Genomic DNA, 18129 nt, shown 5'->3' with positions numbered 1-18129 from the left:
CCTTGCTAAGTTGCTGAGGCTGGCCTCAAACTTGCAGTCCTCTTGCCTCAGCCTCCCAAGTGACTAGGATTACAGGCCTGTACCACCAAACCTGAATGGAGTTTTTTGTCTTGTCTTGTCTTGTTTTTTTAATTGAAAATGAAAAGCAAGAGATTGCTTACCACAGAATTCCAGATACTGCTTACCTTTGGAAGGGAGGGTGGGCTTGCGGGGTCTTCTCAGATCCTCTAATATTTGGTTTCTTGATGAGTTTACAGGTGTTAACTCGAATATGATTCTTTGCAATGTGCTATGTGTGAAATGTTTTCATACGTATGCTAGATTTCACAGGCACAAACCCAAAAGATACAGGAGATCACAAAAATCAGACAATAATAAGCTCAAATCAGTGATATGGAGGAAATCCTGTAAGGTCTCCCAGATTGCTGGGAGCTGGGGGAATAAAAAAACTGAACTAGATTAGGGAAGGCTGAACGTGGAGAGCAGAGAAGACCATGCAACCTCAGAATTAGAGGTTTTCCCGAGGAGGGACCGAGACTGGATTGGAAATGAAGCAATAATCGAATGCGTGAATGAGGAAAGCGTCCTTGAGCGGAAGCCCCCCTGCTCCCCTGCCCAGGAGGGGTCAGCTCAGAAACGGTCTCACTTTGGCTTTGGAACATATTTCTGAGACTGTGTTTAAACATAGACATATTTGTTGTTCTGGGAATTGAATCAAAATCATGAAGCTCCTCTGTAAAGACCTGGCTGGGTGTAATTGGCCTGTCCAATTTTCTGCTTCCAGCCTCTATTCATTTCCTGTGTGCAGCCCGCTCCATCGGGGGACAGAGCTTGGCTTCCCCACCAAACCTCACCAAAACAGGTTCTCTCAGACCTGTGTGGGAACAGGGAATTCACAAAGATTTCATGCTGCTCAGGAATTAAGGGTTAAGGGGAAGTGTTTGCAAAATGTTGACAGTGCAAATAATTAAGAACAGTGGCTCAGAGTCTTTCGACTCCTTGGATTTGCCAAACTTGCAAGACCATCAGGACAAAGGGAGGAGATGTCACTGGGGGCTGGAGGGAGAAGATAAGCGTCCGTTTTTAGTGATTTGTGGGAACCTTTCCACACCCCAGAGAATGTGGGAGATGCAAGGACTGAGGTTTCCACCACAGGACACAGACCCCAAGGGTGGGCTACGAGGAGCGGGTGAGGCTAGGCTCTGAGCTTAGCAAGCCTGCCCCAGGGCCTCTCCCTAATCCAGGGTGCACAGACCCCTGGCCGTCTTGGGGAGCCAGCGAGGGAGGCTCCTCCCGTGGTGCTTGCAAACGCTCCTCACCAGTAACTGTGGTGATTGTGCAGAAACCTCACCAGAGCAGCCCCTCGCCAGGGGTTAATGGAAGCCAAAGCATTTCCTCTGGTTCTGAAATGATCCAGCCAAGGTGTTTAAATTATCTGTCAAGAAAACAGATAGCACCCTCATCATATTTTCTCTCACTGCATTTTTTCCTTTCCGCTGTGCTGGCGATTGCCTGCCTCCCAGACTGACCTGGTTGCTCAAAAACCTCACTTGAAATGAAGAGGAAACTCGGAAAACCTGCGCTCCACTGGGCTGGGCAGGAAGAAAGGGCGGCTGTGTGAGCGCTGTGCCTTTGCTGGGGCTGGATCTCCAGCCTGCCTTCTGTTCTGGGGAGGTCTGGGACCTTGCACAGAGCCTTGGCGAACCCAGACGGGAGCCAGCCAGCCTCTAGCAAGACCCAGAGGCAGGCGACTCTCCAGGCAGAATGAATTTGTTCACTGCTGTGAGGCGGGTGTGCTCTGGCTCACACACACAAACAAATCTGTGAGTTGGTTTTGGTTTTGGTATGGGGCATTAAACTCAGGGGTGTTCTACCACTGAGCCACATCCTCATCCCTTTTTATTTTTATTTTTGCTAAGGCTGGCCTCGAACTTGCTATCCTCCTGCCTCAGCCTCCCCAGTTGCTAGGATTACAGGTGTGTGCCTCCAAGCCCAGCTCTCCAGGGGATTTGAAAGTGTTATCCTGGGACTTGGAGTATAGCTCAGTGGTAGAGCATGTTTGAGTCCCACTACTGTAATTTTTTAAAAATTCTTTAAAATACAAATATGCTAATGCTTCAGGGGGAGGGATGTCTCAACTTCGATTAGGAGATAACACTTTAGGCAGGATCAGAACCGGATTGTTGTCTGGGCCAGAAGAAGGGAGCAGGAGACCCGGGCCTTGACAGCTTTACCCAGCAAGTCTGACACTTCTCAACCACCTCTTCCGAGGGCTCCAGATGGCTGGCTTTGCTGAACGTGGCCAGCGGAATGTATGCAGTGGCTCTCCCTGGGGTGGGGTGGATGTGAGCTACACCAACCCAGACCACGACCACGCTCCCAGGCAGGAGAGAAAAACAGCCGTTTGTGGACTTAGGCCGGGGGCCACGTGTGGTTTTAGTTTCCTAGTTCAACCTTTTTTTTTTTTTTTTTTTGGGGGGGGGGTGCTGGGGATCGAACCCAGGGCCTTGTGCTTACAAGGCAAGCACTCTACCAACTGAGTTATCTCCCCAGCCCCCACCTAGCTCAATCTTAACACATAGGAGGAGCTTAATAGATGATATTTGAATGAATTAATAAACTCCCCCTTCAGAGTTGTTCATCTTCCAGGGAAGCAAACAAAAAAAAAGATAATTACTCTAAACTTAATCCCTGCCAAAAGAAAAAAGGTAACAAAAATTGCAAACAAAACAGAAGGAAGGAATCAAGGAAAACAGGGAGGGGGAAGGAAAAGAGAAGGCAAGAAAACTGAGAAAATTAAATATGTCCAACGGTCTTTTTCTTTTTTCTTTTGAATTATTTATTTTTTTTATTTTTTACAGACTGCATGTTGACTCTTTGTACACGAATGGGGGACATCATTTCGTTTCTATGGTTGTGCACGATGTAGATTCATACCATTCTTGTAATCAATCATACATGGACATAGAGCAATGAAGTCTGTCTCATTCCTCCATCTTCACACCCCCTCCCTCTCATTTCCCTCTACGTAATCTAAAGTTCCTCCATTCTTCTCTCACCCCCATCCCTCCACCCCCATTTTGTATCATCAGCCACTTTTTCTTAGTTTTAATTTTACTAGTTGTCTTAGATATATACATGCATGTATGTAACTTTTTGAATAGTCAAAGCAATGTTTGTCTAATTACTTCCATTATAATAGAAAAAAATATTAAACTCCCTTACTAGGAGGAATCCAATGCTTTTATTTCCAACCAGTTGATTGTCATTGAGATAATCTGAAATTCTGGATCAGATTACTCACTTTTTTAATTAAATTTTTTTGTAGTTGTAGATGGACAGCATGACTTCACTTATTTATTTTTATGTGATGCTGAGGATCGAACCCAGTGCCTCACACATGCTAGGCAAGGGCTCTACCACTGAGCTACAGCCCCAGTCCCAGATTATTGTTAACTTTAACTCTGTCCTTTTAACATAATTTCACATTTTTATGTTTTGTAGCTATATTTTCATTAGTTATTTGGACTGAATTCTGCCTTCGTCATGAATTTTTCTGCTCCCGTGAGTGCCCCCTGGCTGAGCTGTTTAGTTCTTCTATTGGCCAACTGACCTGTTATACCTTTGAGCAGTGTTTTAGGGGACGTGGATGCCTCTCTGAGTTGTCTTTTTGCCCATGGAGTCACAGTACCCGTTAGAGATCAGTCTCAGCCATTCTCTGGATGACAGAGGCAGGTGGAACTACCACCCTAGGCTCTTGGAAGAGTAGATACCAGTCTCTTTCCTGTGCTGCTGCTGTGGTTATAGACCTGTGACCTGCTTTGTACCCTTTCTCAGAAAAACTGAACAAATGTACTACCCATTGCACAGTAGTCATACCCAGGATGAATTGAGTCTCCATCCAACTTAAATGAGTCTGGAGGCTTGTGGGGCAGCAGGTAATCCAGCAGTTAGTCAGAACTTGGGGGTAAGATGGTTCCAATCTGGTTTGAGTGACAACATTTCTAGCAGAAAACAGTACTAGAGGGCTAGGGTTGTATCTCAGTAGAAGAGTCCTTCCCTAGCATGCATGAGGCACTGTGTTTGATCCTCAGGACCACATAAAAGTAAATAAAGGTCCATCCATAACTAAAAAAAAACAGAACTAGAAACAAAGATGCCTTTCAACAGATGAGTGGATAAAGAAGCTGTGGTGTATATATACAATGGAATATTATTCAGCCATAAAGAAGAAGAATATTATGGTATTTGCAGATAAATGGATGAAATTGAAGAATATCATGCTAAGAAAAATAAGCCAATCCCAAAAAATCAAAAGCCAAATGTTTTCCCTGATAAGCGGATGATGATACATAATGGGGGTGAGGGGTGGTGGGTAAGAGAAGAATGGAGGAATTTTAGATTATGTAGAGGGAAATGAGAGGGAGGAAGGGGTGGGGGTATGAAAGATGGTGGAATGAGACAGACATCATTACCCTATGTCCATGTATGATTACACGAATGGTATGAATCTACATCATGACCAACCATAGAAATGAAAAGTTGTACCCCATTTGTGTACAATGAATCAAAATGCAGTCTGTAAAAATAAAAAAAAAATTTTAAACCTAAGAGATAAGTATTTAGGAAAGAATGGACTACTCAAACATATTTAAAAGATGTCAAAAAGTAATAAATGATCATAGAGATTAAAACATAAAAAACAAACATGTATGTTGCATTAGTACATCTCACATTGACTTGCTTTCAGTATTTCCATGGGCCCAAGGCTCTTACAGAGTCCTATATTAGTTAGTTTTCTGTTACTATAACAAATACCCTAGATACTCAATTTATGAAGAGAAAAGGTTTATTTTGACTAATCATTTTGGAGGTTCCAGTCCAGGATCAGGCAGACCTGTTGCTTTTTGGCTTCTGGTTGAGAAGAGGGTCAGCACATATGGCAGGAGTGTGTGACCAAGAAAAACTGCTCATCTTGAGGCTGGGAAGTGAAAGGGGGAAAGAAAAAAGGATTGGAAGTCCAACTGTCCCCTTCAAGGACACTCCCCCAGGACTTGACAACCTCCCACAAAGCCCCACCTCTTAAAGGTCTCACCACCTCTCAATAGCATCACAGGCAAAGGACCAAGCCTCTGGGGACATTCAGGTCCTACAGCAAGCCCAGTTTCTTGCCTTGGGTATAATCATAGCTCCTCATACTCAGCCTGTCACCTCAGAAACCTGGTCACAGGGCACTGTCCAACAGCCTTGGAGAGCAAGATTGCTTTGACCAACTGCGTGGGGCCCCAGGCCCTTCCTGTTTTCTACCAGATCCAGCTTTGCCCATCTTCATGCAGTAAAGGCTTGGTTCCTGCTGCCAAGATTCTGACTCCTGGAGGGTAGGTGGGTACAGTGACATGCCAGGGGGACTTGACTTTGTTCAGGGACAGAAATGTCAACATTATGAACTCATGCTAATGTTTTCAAACTAACCATAGCTTCACTAAGTCTTTTCCCATCTTACTCCTCTAAAAAAAGAGAAAAAAAAAAAAAAATATATATATATATATATATATATATCTATGCTTTTCTTTCCTCTCCTGAGCTCGCAGCTCTTCTCCCTAAAGCCACATCCAGATTCAATATGCCAGCCAGAGACTGTTCCAACTCCCCACGTGTCGACCTGCCATGTGGCCCAAGGATTGAATAACATCAACATTCAATTACCAATCTGGTATATTTTAATTTTAATCAAAGTAATGCATGTGATTTAAGAAAAAAAAAATCAAATTGTTGGGGAAAGCATCTGCTGGTGAAGGCAGTCGCCCGCAGCTCCTCCCTCGCCGTCCATCACCATCAAACGTGCGTGTTTGTCCCCATGCTGGTTTCTGGTGCCTTTCTTGCTCCTCTTGACCCGTCGGCTCGCGCTGGGAAAGGTGAACAGCCGGCTAGCTAGCTTGGACTACCTGCTCCCTCCCTCCCTCCTAATTTTTGATGACTTTATTATTCTTAGCACTTCGGGTAAATGTATCACTTTACATAACGTTTTCCTCTTTCTTCTCCCAAAGGCCTTAGCATGCACACTCGGCTCCTTCCAGGTGACTTGTGGGTACCAAGGTCCCTCTTCTTCCCTCCCGCACACCCACCTCCTCCTTTTCTAGATTATATCTTTCCTAGGAGATTGCCGGAATTCCGCATTTAGATTCTGATCTTTAGCAGTTAATTAATCCTTCCATGCTTGGTGATGTGTGCCCAGGTCTTCGTTTATAAGGGTGATTGAGCGATGACAATAAAAGGCTAAGGCCATGGAAAGGATTCAGGGCCTACAGCTCCCAGGAGGAGGGGCTCAGCACACCAGGCAGGACCACAGGGAAGCAGAGTGTCGCTCAGGAGGCAAAGGAGCCAGGATGGGGCACAGCATGATCAGGGTTTCTGCAGGAAAGGCTGGGCAGGGGCGGCTGGAGGCCAGCTAGTTTGAATGACTCTGGCAGCCTTTGGGGTGTCAAGTCTGTCCCTGCTTGTGTGGCACCTGGCCCTACGTTGATTGAGGGCAGGGGAAATACTGGCTTTGTGTGAAAGTTAGACAAAGGAAATGGTTGGGGGTGTGGACTCAGGATTAGTTGGATAATCTTATTTTTAGATGCCATTAAATTTTTCCATTAATTTGGTCCTGTGGTTAATGGTTGCCAAGTAGACAAATACAGAATCTAAGAAAACAGAATATTTTATCTCTAGTTAGTCCTAAGAGTTAAAGATCAGTGAGTAGTATTTAATAGAGTAAAACTCTATATGGTTTTATAACAAGGTTAGGTAAGCAGGCTCTGTCTAGCTGGACTGCCTGTGTTCTGATTTTTGTTCCATTCCTTGCTATTTGAGTTACTTGTTCTTTCTACCTGGTTTCATCGTCTGTAAAATAGAGATAATAAAAATATCTACTACTTAGGACTTTTGTGAAAGTTAAATAATTTGTGGATAAAATTCCTAGAATGGTACCTGGCATGTGCAAAGTACTCAATAATTATTAGGGAGTTAAATTTTTTAATTTATTTTATTAAATTTAAGTTAAATATCTCAAGGTCCAATGGTATGTAAGAATTTCATTTTGGTTAACTACCTTAACCTCTGGACCACCCAAAGGAAAATATTCCTACTATCATGATCAAATAGATTCCTTTTTAGCTCTTAATTTCTTAAAATTATGTCACATTTTTATTTACCTGATATTTGGACCATGGTATTCTTGGGTAACTTTTAGTTTTTTCTGGAGTTTTTATTGACATTGTTTTCTTGTTCACAAAAGAATAGAATAATGAAACTTTATATCTTTTGTCATGCAGCTCCTAAATATTACTTTTTTAAAAAATATATTTTTTAGTTGTTGATGGACCTTTTATTTCAGTTATTTACTTACTTATATGCAGAGCTGAGAATCGAACCTAGTGCCTCATGCATGCTAGGCAAGCACTCTACCACTGAGCCACAATCCCAATTTTTTTAAATGTATTTTTATTGTAAACAAATGGGATACAACTTGTTTCTCTGTTTGTACATGAAGTAGAGGCGTACCATTTGTGTAACCTACATTTACATAGGGTAATGATGTTTGATTCATTCTGTTATTTTTTCTTTCCTCCCCACCCCTCCCACCCCTCTTTTCCCTCTGTACAGTCCCTCCTTCCTTCATTCTTACCTCCCTCCCACCCTCCATTATGTGTCATCATCTGCTTATCAACGAGATCATTCATCCTTTGGTTTTTTTAAGATTGGCTTATCTCACTTAGCATGATATTCTCCAATTTCATTCATTTGCCTGCAAATGCCATAATTTTATTATTCTTTATGGCTGAGTAATATTCCATTTTATATATATACCACAGTTTCTTTATCCATTCATCAATTGAAGGACATCTAGGTTGGTTCCACACTCTGGCTATTGTGAATTGAGCAGCTATGAACATCGATGTGGCTGTATCTCTGTAGTATGCTGATTTTAGTCCTTCGGGTATAGGCCAAGGAGTGGGATAGCTGGGTCAAATGGTGTTTCCATTCCAAGCTTTTCTGAGGAATCTCCATACTGCTTTCCAGAGTGGCTGCATTAATTTGCAGCCCCACCAGCAATGTATGAGTGTTCCTTTCTCCCCACATCCTCGCCAACACCTATTGTTGCTTGTGTTCTTGATAATCGCCCAGCCGTCAGTTTTATTCTTGACTGTGTGCAGCCTTCTCTTCTCCTGTGAGAATCCCTCCAGATCCCAGCTCTATCCTGGACCTCTAAGAAAACTGTCTTCATGGAAAGTCCCGCTGAAGGAATATCCCTTTGTCTTCTTAAGTTGGAGACTCTGTTTTCAGGATCCTGTCTTCCTCTTTATTGTTTTCCACCTGTATTGATCTGGAACCCATCCTTAAGTAACTTCTTGAAAAGGGTACAAGGGAGACGTGGCATTCTTGTGAGTTTTAAAATGTCGATTCTGCCTTCACATTGAGTTTGGCAGAATTCTAGATGCAGCATCTTTTAGCATGCAGTATTGCCAATGATTAAGTCTGAGGTCATTCTGATTTTGGTTTCCTTGTAGAAAACCTTTTTTTTTTTCCTTCTTTTTTGGAAGTTTCTAGAATTTTTCACATTTTTGGGGGTGGGAGCGGTGCTGGGGATTGAACCCAGGGCCCTGTGCTTGCAAGGCCAGCACTCTACCCACTGAGCTATATTCCCGGCCCAATTTTTCACATTTTTAACTAAGTGATTTTGTTGTTATGTGTCTATTGCTCTTGGTTGGACATGTGTGTGGCAAGGGCCTCGCACAGAGGTTCGCACATCTCCAGCCTACATGGCTTTCTAAATTTTCATTTTTCTTGCCTTAGAATCAGTAAAACATTTTGTGAAGACTTGTCCTCCTTTCAGCCCCAGGAATTTCTTTTTCCTGTTGCTCTCTCAATTCTTTTTATTAGGAATTGAACCCCTCAAATTGAGCCTCTTTGTCACTTATCATTTCTTTCACATTTTTCTGTTGTTTGGTCTTTGTGCTCTACATTCCCAATTTTCTCATTTTTAATTTCCAGTCTTTATTTTGCATTTACATTTCTGCATTATATTTTTCATTCCTTTCCTTATTCTCCAACTGTTCCTTTTTCATAGCATAAGAACAACTTTCTTATTTGGTGAATAAGCCTTTTTAAATCCCTGAACTTTGACTATCCTACTTCACTCAGCTAATTAGCAACATATCTGATACTTTTTCTAAAAGTGGTAAAACATGATGGATGGTGCAAAAACTTAAATGACTTAGAAGGACCATTCCTTCTTTGATCATGGCTCTGCAGTTTGAGCTGGGCTGAGCAGGGTGGTTCTCTTGCTGACCTCTCCTGGAGTCCTTAGCAGCTGTAGCCCTCAGACAGCTCAACTCAGGAAGGTCCAGGGGGACCTTCTGCAGCTGCTGGTGGCTGGGGTGTCTTAGATCACCTCCATGTGGCTTCTTATTCCTTTGTACACTTGACTAGGCACTGTGACACATTGGTGGCAGTGTTCTAAGACGTTCTGGAGGATGTATCAGAAGTCACATGCTACCTCTACCATATCCTATTGTCAAAGCTAGTCATAAGACTAGACCAGATTACAGGGGTGGGAAATAGACTCCACTTCTTGAAGAGTAGAGAATACAATAATTTGGGGCCATTGTTTCATCTACTATAACCCCCTAGGCACTTCCTCTGTATTAGTTAGCTGGAGTTGCTGTAACAAAATACCACAGGCTGAGTAACTTAGACAATAAGAATTTCTCTTTGTTGTTTTTTGTTAGTTTGTTTTGTGGTGCTAGTGCTCAAATGCAGGGCCTCACTCATGCTAGGTAAATGCTCTACCACTGAGCTACACACCCCCAACCCAGAAACTTCTTTCTCACATTTCTAGAAAGCAAGAAGTCCAAGCTCAAGGCTGAGTTCATCCCACGATGAGGGCCTTCTTTCTGGCTTGCAGATGGCTGCCTTCTTGTTGTGTCCTCACCTGGCAGAGAAAAAGATACAGGTAGCAAGCTCTCCCCAGGTCTCTTCTAAGGACACCACCAATCTCTAATGAAGACCCTATCCTCATCACCTCTTCTAAACCAAATACTCTCCCCAAGGCCCACCTCCACACACCATCACATTGAGGGCTAGGGCCTTAGCATAAAAAGTTAGGAGAGACACCGTATAGTCCCTAACACACTGTAAGAGCCTGTGAATCTCCTAAGTGACCTCAGTTATTTAAAGTCTTGAAATATGAACATCACACCTCTCTGCCATCAGCTGCCATATTTGTTGGTTACCTACTGTGTGCTGGCATGTGCTGGGTGCCCTGGGTGTCTCCTGCCGTTGTGGACCTTTTGATCTAGCAGGAACCAGACACGTCAATAGGCAGTCTTAGCACAGGAAGGTGCACTTGGGGGCACTGCAAGGTTCTGCCTGTGGAAGCTTCTGGATAACAGTGGTTTCCCAATGGCGTAATAGAAGCTTTGGGAAGGGGGATGGAACAGCATCTACAAAGTCCTGAGGGCAGCAGAGAGCTCAGCGTGGTCGAGGGCATGAGAGTAGCTGTGCCTGGATGTTGGGGAGGAGTGGGGACAAGGACCGTGCTGTGCAGTGCAGCTTGCCTGGTAGTCCCGGGAGGCCAGCTCCGTGTGGGTGCGTTTGGGTGATGAGGTCGGGGTTGGGCACCACTGCTTCACCATCGTGGGTTGATCCTTATAGAGACCCTTAAAGTGACCACGGTGTAAAACCCATTTCCCATGCTTTTCAAGGCAGGGTCAACCTGGGACTTGTGAGGCAGACAGAACACGGTCTCCCCGAAGACATGGTCCCACCTTCTGTCCCCTGGAAACCATTCCTTTGCTTGGTCCTCTGTCTGTTCATCTGGAGTGTCAACAACATTGCAGGCTCCTGCTGGCTCCTGGGCATCCAGAGATGATTCAGGCACAACCCTGCCCTTGAAGAGCACACAGCTTCCTAGTCAGGAAGATGGGCGAGCGTGAACTCCAGCCCAGGTGTGACATGCTGTCCCTCTGGCAACACAGCAGAGGGACCCTGATTCTGCACAAGGTGGCTCAGAAGCCTTCCCAGGGGAAGTGTGGCTGCCTATTTGGAGCCCAGATGAAGGGATCACAGGTGATAGGAACAACATGGAAAAGGTCACGGACTGTCGCTGCTCTGACCTGTGCGGCAGAGAGAGTAGTCACCCGAGCCAGTGAAGACGCTTACCTGAGTCATGCCAGGTGTGTGGGAAGCAGCGAGGGGGTCACACACGGAAGTCGTGGAGCAGTGGACAGACAGAGGTCTCGAGGCTCCTCTACCCCACCCTCTCCGTTCCACTAGGCCTCCCCTTCTTCCCAACAGGGCTCTGGCAATTACCACCTTCTCCAGCCACAGCCATTTAGGAAATGCCAGTGATTAGTGATTGTTATCGCGGTAATTAAAATTCCCTGGGAACAGCTTGGCTAATATCCATCAGTATCTGCAGTCAGGTTGGCCGTGAGCTGAAATCGTAATGAAAACCTCGAAGCAGAGCACAAAGCAGTGGTACCAGGGAGCATTAAATGCTGCCAGACACCCCCTGCAAGTGCCATGGTGGCTGTGTGGGTCTTTTCTCATTAAATGGCATTTTCAAGGCTGGCTGCTTTGCTGGCCTTATCACAGCAAACCACGCATGGGGAGCAGAGTAGGGTTTCACTGAAGCGCTGGGCTCCGCCAGAAAGGCAGTGTTTTCCAGTCTGCAGGGCTGGCCCAGGGTGCAGTGGCGAGGGGCTAGTTCCCACGCAGGGTCTTCCTACTCCCTTCTTCTTGGGGAAGGGGCCAGGTGTTGATGCCAGGCAGTGGGTGATGGGGCTGGATGCACCAAGCAGAAGTCACATGATTGACAGTTACTGTTGTGCATTTTGCAGAATGGCAGAGGGCAGCGAGGCAGAAGGTCGGGGTGTGCGTGGCTTGGCATGGGGAGGGTGTCGCTCCGCTGAACTCAGCCCAGCTGGCATCCTCAGTCCTCGCCTCGCCAGGCCTGCTCACCCACGCGGAAGGCGTTTTCCAAATACTGACAGTGTTGTTTTATGCACATCTGCACAGGTGCGTCTCCTGTACTGGGTGATACACCTGTGTGCTCCGAGCCCTCTGACGCAGGGACTTGAGAGCTGCCACTTCTCTCACGAGTCCAGGATGCCAGCCAATCTTGGCAGTCAAGGCCATCAGACCATCCTCCTGGACTTCAGAGAAGAGTCTCAGAGCCCCCACTACAGTGGACTCACAGGAATGAACGATCTGTGGGGACATTGCTCTACTGAGCATAAATAATAAGTGAATTATATTGTATTGATGAAGTTTTTCTAGGTTTGTGGGGTTGAATCCCCCCTCAACAAAGAGCTTGCAATTCAACCTGATACTTTGGGTCCTGTGCTTTTTATCTTGTCTTCCAAAAGCACCTTACTGATCAGTGCTTCTTTTTAGTGGGGGTGGAATGAAGATGGATTGTTATGGCAGAAGTTGAGGCTAAGGCTTGGGGCCTGGAGTCTGCACTATGTCAGGGGAGACAGGAGCAGCTAAGGAGGCTAGGGCAGGAGGGCCTGGGTGCACACAAGTCAGGGAGGGGCCCTGGGACTTGCTCTCCACCAGCACACTCTGCTGGGCCCTTCCTCTGTATCCTTCCTTTAATCTGTAGTCGTCCATTTGGTTCATTCCAAGAACTTGGGTGAAACCCCCAGGCCACTTCCCCAGGATGCCAACAGACTCTGTGCACGTATTCAACAAACTACCCATGGCGCCAGTCATTTAACCAGTTTTTATTGAGTACCTACTATGTGCCAAATATGTGCTAGGAGCTCGAAGATACAGGGAAGAGCAAACAGCCATGACCTTTCCTCCTGGGTGGTAGGGTCTAGCAGGGAGACAGTTAAAAATGGAAGGACCACTAACCCAGCGTGATGGAGCATGCCTGTAATCCCAGCAACCCAGGAGGCTGAAGCAGGGGCATCACAAGTTCAAGGTCAGCCTCAGCAACTTAACAAGACCTGAACTCAGAATAAAACGTAAAAAGGACTGGGGGTGTATAGCTAAGTGGTAGAACACCTCTAGGTTTAATCCCTAGTACTACAAGGAAAAAAAAAAGAAAAAGAAAAAAACCAACCAAAAGGTAGAGGTAACCCAAGTGCCCATGGATGGATGAATGGATCAAGAAGACACTTATCCATCCATAAAATGGAATATTTTTCAGCCTCAAAAAAGAAGTTCTGACAGGTCTACACCGCAGATGAACCTTGAAGACATTATGCTAAGTGAAATAAGCCAATCACGAAAGCAGACACTGTCTGATTCCACTTACATGAGGCAGCCAGAGTAGAGGTAGTCAAGTTCATGGAGACAGAAAGGAGAAGGAAAGTTGCCGGGTACTGAGAGATGGAATTGTTTAATGGCTACAGAGTTTCAGTTTGCAAGATAGAAAGAACTGGAGATTGAATGTACTTAATGCTACCAGACTATACACTGAAAAATGGTTAAGGTGGTCAGTTTTATATATATTTTAACATAATAAGAATTTTAATTTTTTTTTTTTTCCAAAAGAACCATACACACTTGTGAGCAGGACCATGGTCCCATGCTGCAGAGGGCTGAACGCTGTCCTCAAAGCCTCATTGGGCATGGATCGGGTCCTTGTCCCTGTGCTCTCCCATTCTTGAAGATCCATCTTAGGAGTAGCAGGGAGACTCCATTGTCCCTCCTAGGGCACCTAAATCCTGCGACCTTGGGACTGGACAAATGCCTTTCTCCCTAGCCCACCAACCCTGGGAAACTACTCCAAGCAGGGTCCACATACTAGACCCAGGAAACATATGATAAGGTCTCCACCCTGAAGACACTTATGTGTCACACTGGGATGTGACCTTTCTTCCTGGAGCCCAAGCTGCTGATATGCATCCTCATCTAGATGTATTGACATCCCTCGGCCTGCAATCCCACTTCTGGGAATATTACCTAAGGCAATAACCCCTACCATCCAATGACACAGGACCCAAGATGATGGCCATGGCCCTGCTCTTAAGAGTGTAAAGTTGGCCTGGGGCTATAGCTCAGCTAGTAGAGTGCTTGCCTCGCAAACACAAGGCCCTGGGTTCAATCCCCAGCACCACAAAAACAAACAAACAAACAAAATACAAAAAAGGGTTGGGGATGCGGTTCGGTGGTTAAGTGCTCCTGGTACGGAAAAAAGAAAAAAAGAGAGAGAGTGCAAAATTGGAAATGCTTTCAATGTCCATCAGTGGCGGGGCTGGGTGAATTAAATTTAATAAATCCAAACTATAGAGCCATTAAAAACTGATGGTGGAGTCCATGACTTATTAACAGAGAACAATCCCATGATACATGGGTGGTAGGGGGGATGAGTCATATCTACTATCTTATTTTTCAAATAAAACAAAAAAGTGTGCATATGCCCTAAATAAGAAATAGAAAAGAAACTCACACCATGGTTTAAGCAGGGCTCTCTGTGATCATGTTATAAGCAACCTGTAGTTTTCTTCATTTGAATTCATCGTTATTGTCCTGATTTTACATGCTCTGTATGTATTTCTCAGGAAAGAAAAGAAGACAAAGCAATTTCCATGGAGCGCGGGAGGTGATGCACCACAGGTCCCAAGCCCACGCTGCCCCCTGCTCACAGATGGCTGTCCGTGCCCACTTCATTTGGGGCCCTGAAGCCCAGCCCATGTTGGAGGACAGGGAGCTGGCCTGCTCAGGCTGGGGCAGGCAAGGCTGGCACTAGCGGCCATTTAGACCTTTGCTGAGCGGGGAGGGGAGGCTGAGTGAGTCCCTTGCAGGCAGCTCAGGCCCCAGCTGTCTTGCTGTGGCCTGTTCTCATGAGCCATTCAGCAGCTCTCCAGGGACAGAGTGGCCTTGGACGCTCTGTTATCCCTCTCCCTGTCTGGCACTTCCCTCCCCTCTGGGCATCCAGTCTGTAGGACACTTAGCTTTGGTGGCCTTCCCTGACCCACTGAGGATTTATTTACTTACAACTACAATTCAGTGAGCATCAGCTGTGCATCCATGGAAGTGAGACTGAGCCCCTGGGATGGGGTTGAGGCCAATAAAATGGCGCGTTGACTTTGGGCAAGTTGCTGAACTTGTTGGAGCCTCAGTGTTCCCGTCTGGAAAGTGAGTAATGACAAAGCTTCCTCAATGAACTCTTATTGCCAGACACCGCAGGGAAGGGGAGGAGACTTTTGCCCCTGTGGATTTTAGAACTTGTGCATTCATAACTCTCTTAGTCTATTTTATTTTGCAATAACAAAGCACCGGTAACTGAGTAGTATGTATTTGGCTCGTGGTTCTGGAGACTGGGAAGTCTAAGAGCATGGTGCTGGCATCAGGCCAGGGCCTTTGTATCATGTTGTGAGACAGCAAACGTGCTAGCTCTTCCTCTTATAAGACAGCTGATGTCATCGTGGGGACCCCACCCTCACAAACTCATCTCATGCCAGTTACCTCCCGAAGGTCCCACCTCCAAATACCATTAACACATGAATATGTGCATTAAATTTAAACCTAAGCTCTGGTGGGTCCAAGCATTCAGCCCTGGGTTGCAGAATGCTTTCCAAAGGGGCTCCAGCAAGCATTCATTCCTCAAGTCCTTGCTGTTCAAGAACTGCATCAAACCAGGCCCTTCTGTGCAGGGATGTTGGGAGGAGCAATGAGTGATTCGTGCCAGGGGCATGTTCTGGACTCGGTAGTCCTGTGCCTGGCACTCCAGAGCATAGAAGCAACTCCATCTAATTGGAGAAAGAGATGCAGCTCACTCAGCAAGTTAGTGGTGCACACGGAAGTGATGAGTTTATGTAGACTTATTACTGGGGTCAAGTTTCTGCAGCCGGCATAGAAAGACCCATCAGGGGGCATGGCATGTTCTTTTGCCCTGTTGGAAAATTCTGTGTTAGCAGATTGAAGGCTCTGAGAAGTTGAGCGACAGCAGGCTGGTGGAGGTTAGTGCTTCCCAAGTGTGTGTGACCAGGGAGCTCACTCACACCTCTCCCTTCCTTCCTCCCTCCCTCCCTCCCTCCCTCCCTCCCTCCCTTCCTTCCTTCCTTCCTTCCTTCCTTCCAGCTTGGCTCTTATTAACATCCCATGGCATCAGTGTGGGGCTGAGGGCATTTGAGGGGTGGGAGTGTCTTGGAGAGATCTGGCCAACTCTGGCCTTCTGATTTTAAACTCTTTCTTTCTGGTAGGGGATTTGGTCCATTGGTGATAAGCTGGCTGTGTTTGTCAGCTGGGAGGAAAAGGTGACACAGTGATCATGAGCTTCACAGCTGTGGGTGGCAGCTCTGACCATTCTGGGGTCTGATCCTCTTGGCCGCCTGTGAACAGAGCACTGTCCTATGCCCTGCCTGCTGATGAGGAAACTGAGGGTCAGGGAGGTGGACGTGTTCAAGTCAAGCAGCTGCTTGGTACGTGTGACAAACCTAGGATTCAAACTCTGCTTAGAACAGGCAGGGCCTGTTCTTCTCTGACAAGGTGACATGAGTCCTTCACATGCTCCCAGCCCTCCTTACTCAATACCTCGAATGTATTTCCTCCACAGGGAAAGAGATTATGGAGGACTTGGTATTTTCTGAAGTAGGCATTAAGAGTTTAGGGACCTTATCTCAGTTGCTGCTCTGAATTCTAACCTGAGGCTCTCTGAGATTCAACTTCTTTCTGTGCCTGCTGCAAAAGCCCTCAAGGAAGAGCTTTCAAATACTGTGATGTGGCCTGGCCTGGATTTTCTTTAAGCCTCTTGTCACTCTGTCCAGTGCATCATGGGAAAGGGCTGGTCAGAGGAAGGCAGGTGGCACCTACTGATCACTGTGCTGGGCTCTGTGCTGAGCATTCTCCAACTTTCTCAGCAGCCGTTAGACAAGCATTGTTATCGTGCTTTGCCGATGAAGAATTAGACTCAGAGAGGTTAAGTAATTCACCCAAAGCCACACAGAATGTGTAGAGAAACTGTTTGATTCTACCTTGTTTCCAGAGATGAGCAGGAGGGAGAAGCCTGAGTGACCCTGCTGAGGGTGATAGGGGCACAGAGGGACTCCTAAGGACCCAAGAGGCTACAGGTCCCAGATTCCAAATATCTCCTGCCCTGTCATTCTTGTTCAGTATGAAGGTGAACATCCTCAGTTCCCTGGAGCTCTGCCTAGCCTCCAGGGGTACCCACCTCCAAGCTTAGTGTGATCTCTTCTCACTGCCTCCCCACCCCCAGACCTCTTCCAAGGGGAATGATGAAGGATGCTTTTGCATGTGCTTGGGATCCAACAAGCATCATCTGACCTCCACGACTCTAAGAGTTCCTAGAGGGCAGGGTGGAGAGGGGTTCCTGGGGACCAGGACCTAACGAGGGCAGCATCAAGCAAGAAAGAGGAAGGTGAAGCCAATGGCTGTGCCCTGGGGGCAGCCACCCAAGCCTGGAACTTTGCCGCCACTTCTGAGCCCCTCTTTGAGGGACAGTGACAAACATGAGCCACAGGAGTGGCTAGATGGAGGGGGCACAGGACACCTGAGGAACCACCAAACATCCTCGAGAAGCTGGGGTCTGAGCAGCATGCCGAGGAACCTCAGTGACCAGTGGGTGGTGGGCGAGGTTGACCCCTGCAGCTGTTTGGTGGCTGAGCAGGTCTGACATGGGGCCAGTGGGAAAAGGTGCAGGCGAGGCCAGCTGGCAAGGCGGGAGCCTGTCACAGGCAGATCTGTCAGAAACTCCTCAGCGCCCTGAAGTTTCTCCACAGCTAGAGACTGGAGGTCTCCAGCAGAGGCTGGAAAGGACTGGGGATGGGCAGGGGGTTGACTAGACGTCTCCAGGAATCTGAGAACTGAAAAGGACAGAGATGGCAGCCATGGACAGTTTTCATAAGCGTGTTCCACATGCTTCAATGTCACCCCACTGAGGTCACACTTTGCAAGAGAGAGAAGAGAGAATGTGGGGTTGTCCCTAAAGTGGGTGGGGAGAGTCCATGGAATTAATTCCCACTTGTCCTGGGTCCTTGAGAGGTAAGTGACCGCCCCAGCCCATTGACCAGGGAGGGCAGAGGCAGGAGTCCCTTCCCACTCTGATGGCTCTCTGCTCTCCCACTTCCTGTCATTGGAAAGCATGGGACTGAAGCCAGAGAGAAGGCA

At 46.5% G+C, this 18129-nt stretch overlaps 1 protein-coding gene across 9 annotated transcripts in view; it reads left to right on the top strand.

The window, feature by feature from the left end:
• Positions 1-18129, top strand: part of Rph3al (rabphilin 3A like (without C2 domains)) — a 153597-nt gene that overhangs the window by 111345 nt on the left and 24123 nt on the right. The gene's annotated exons all lie outside the window — the stretch shown is intronic.

The sequence above is a fragment of the Sciurus carolinensis genome, chromosome 3, assembly GCF_902686445.1.
Source record: "Sciurus carolinensis chromosome 3, mSciCar1.2, whole genome shotgun sequence".
In the NCBI taxonomy this organism is placed as follows: Eukaryota; Metazoa; Chordata; class Mammalia; order Rodentia; family Sciuridae; genus Sciurus; species Sciurus carolinensis.
Note: the sequence above shows the minus strand (reverse complement) of the source record. Positions and strands in the feature narration are given on the sequence as shown.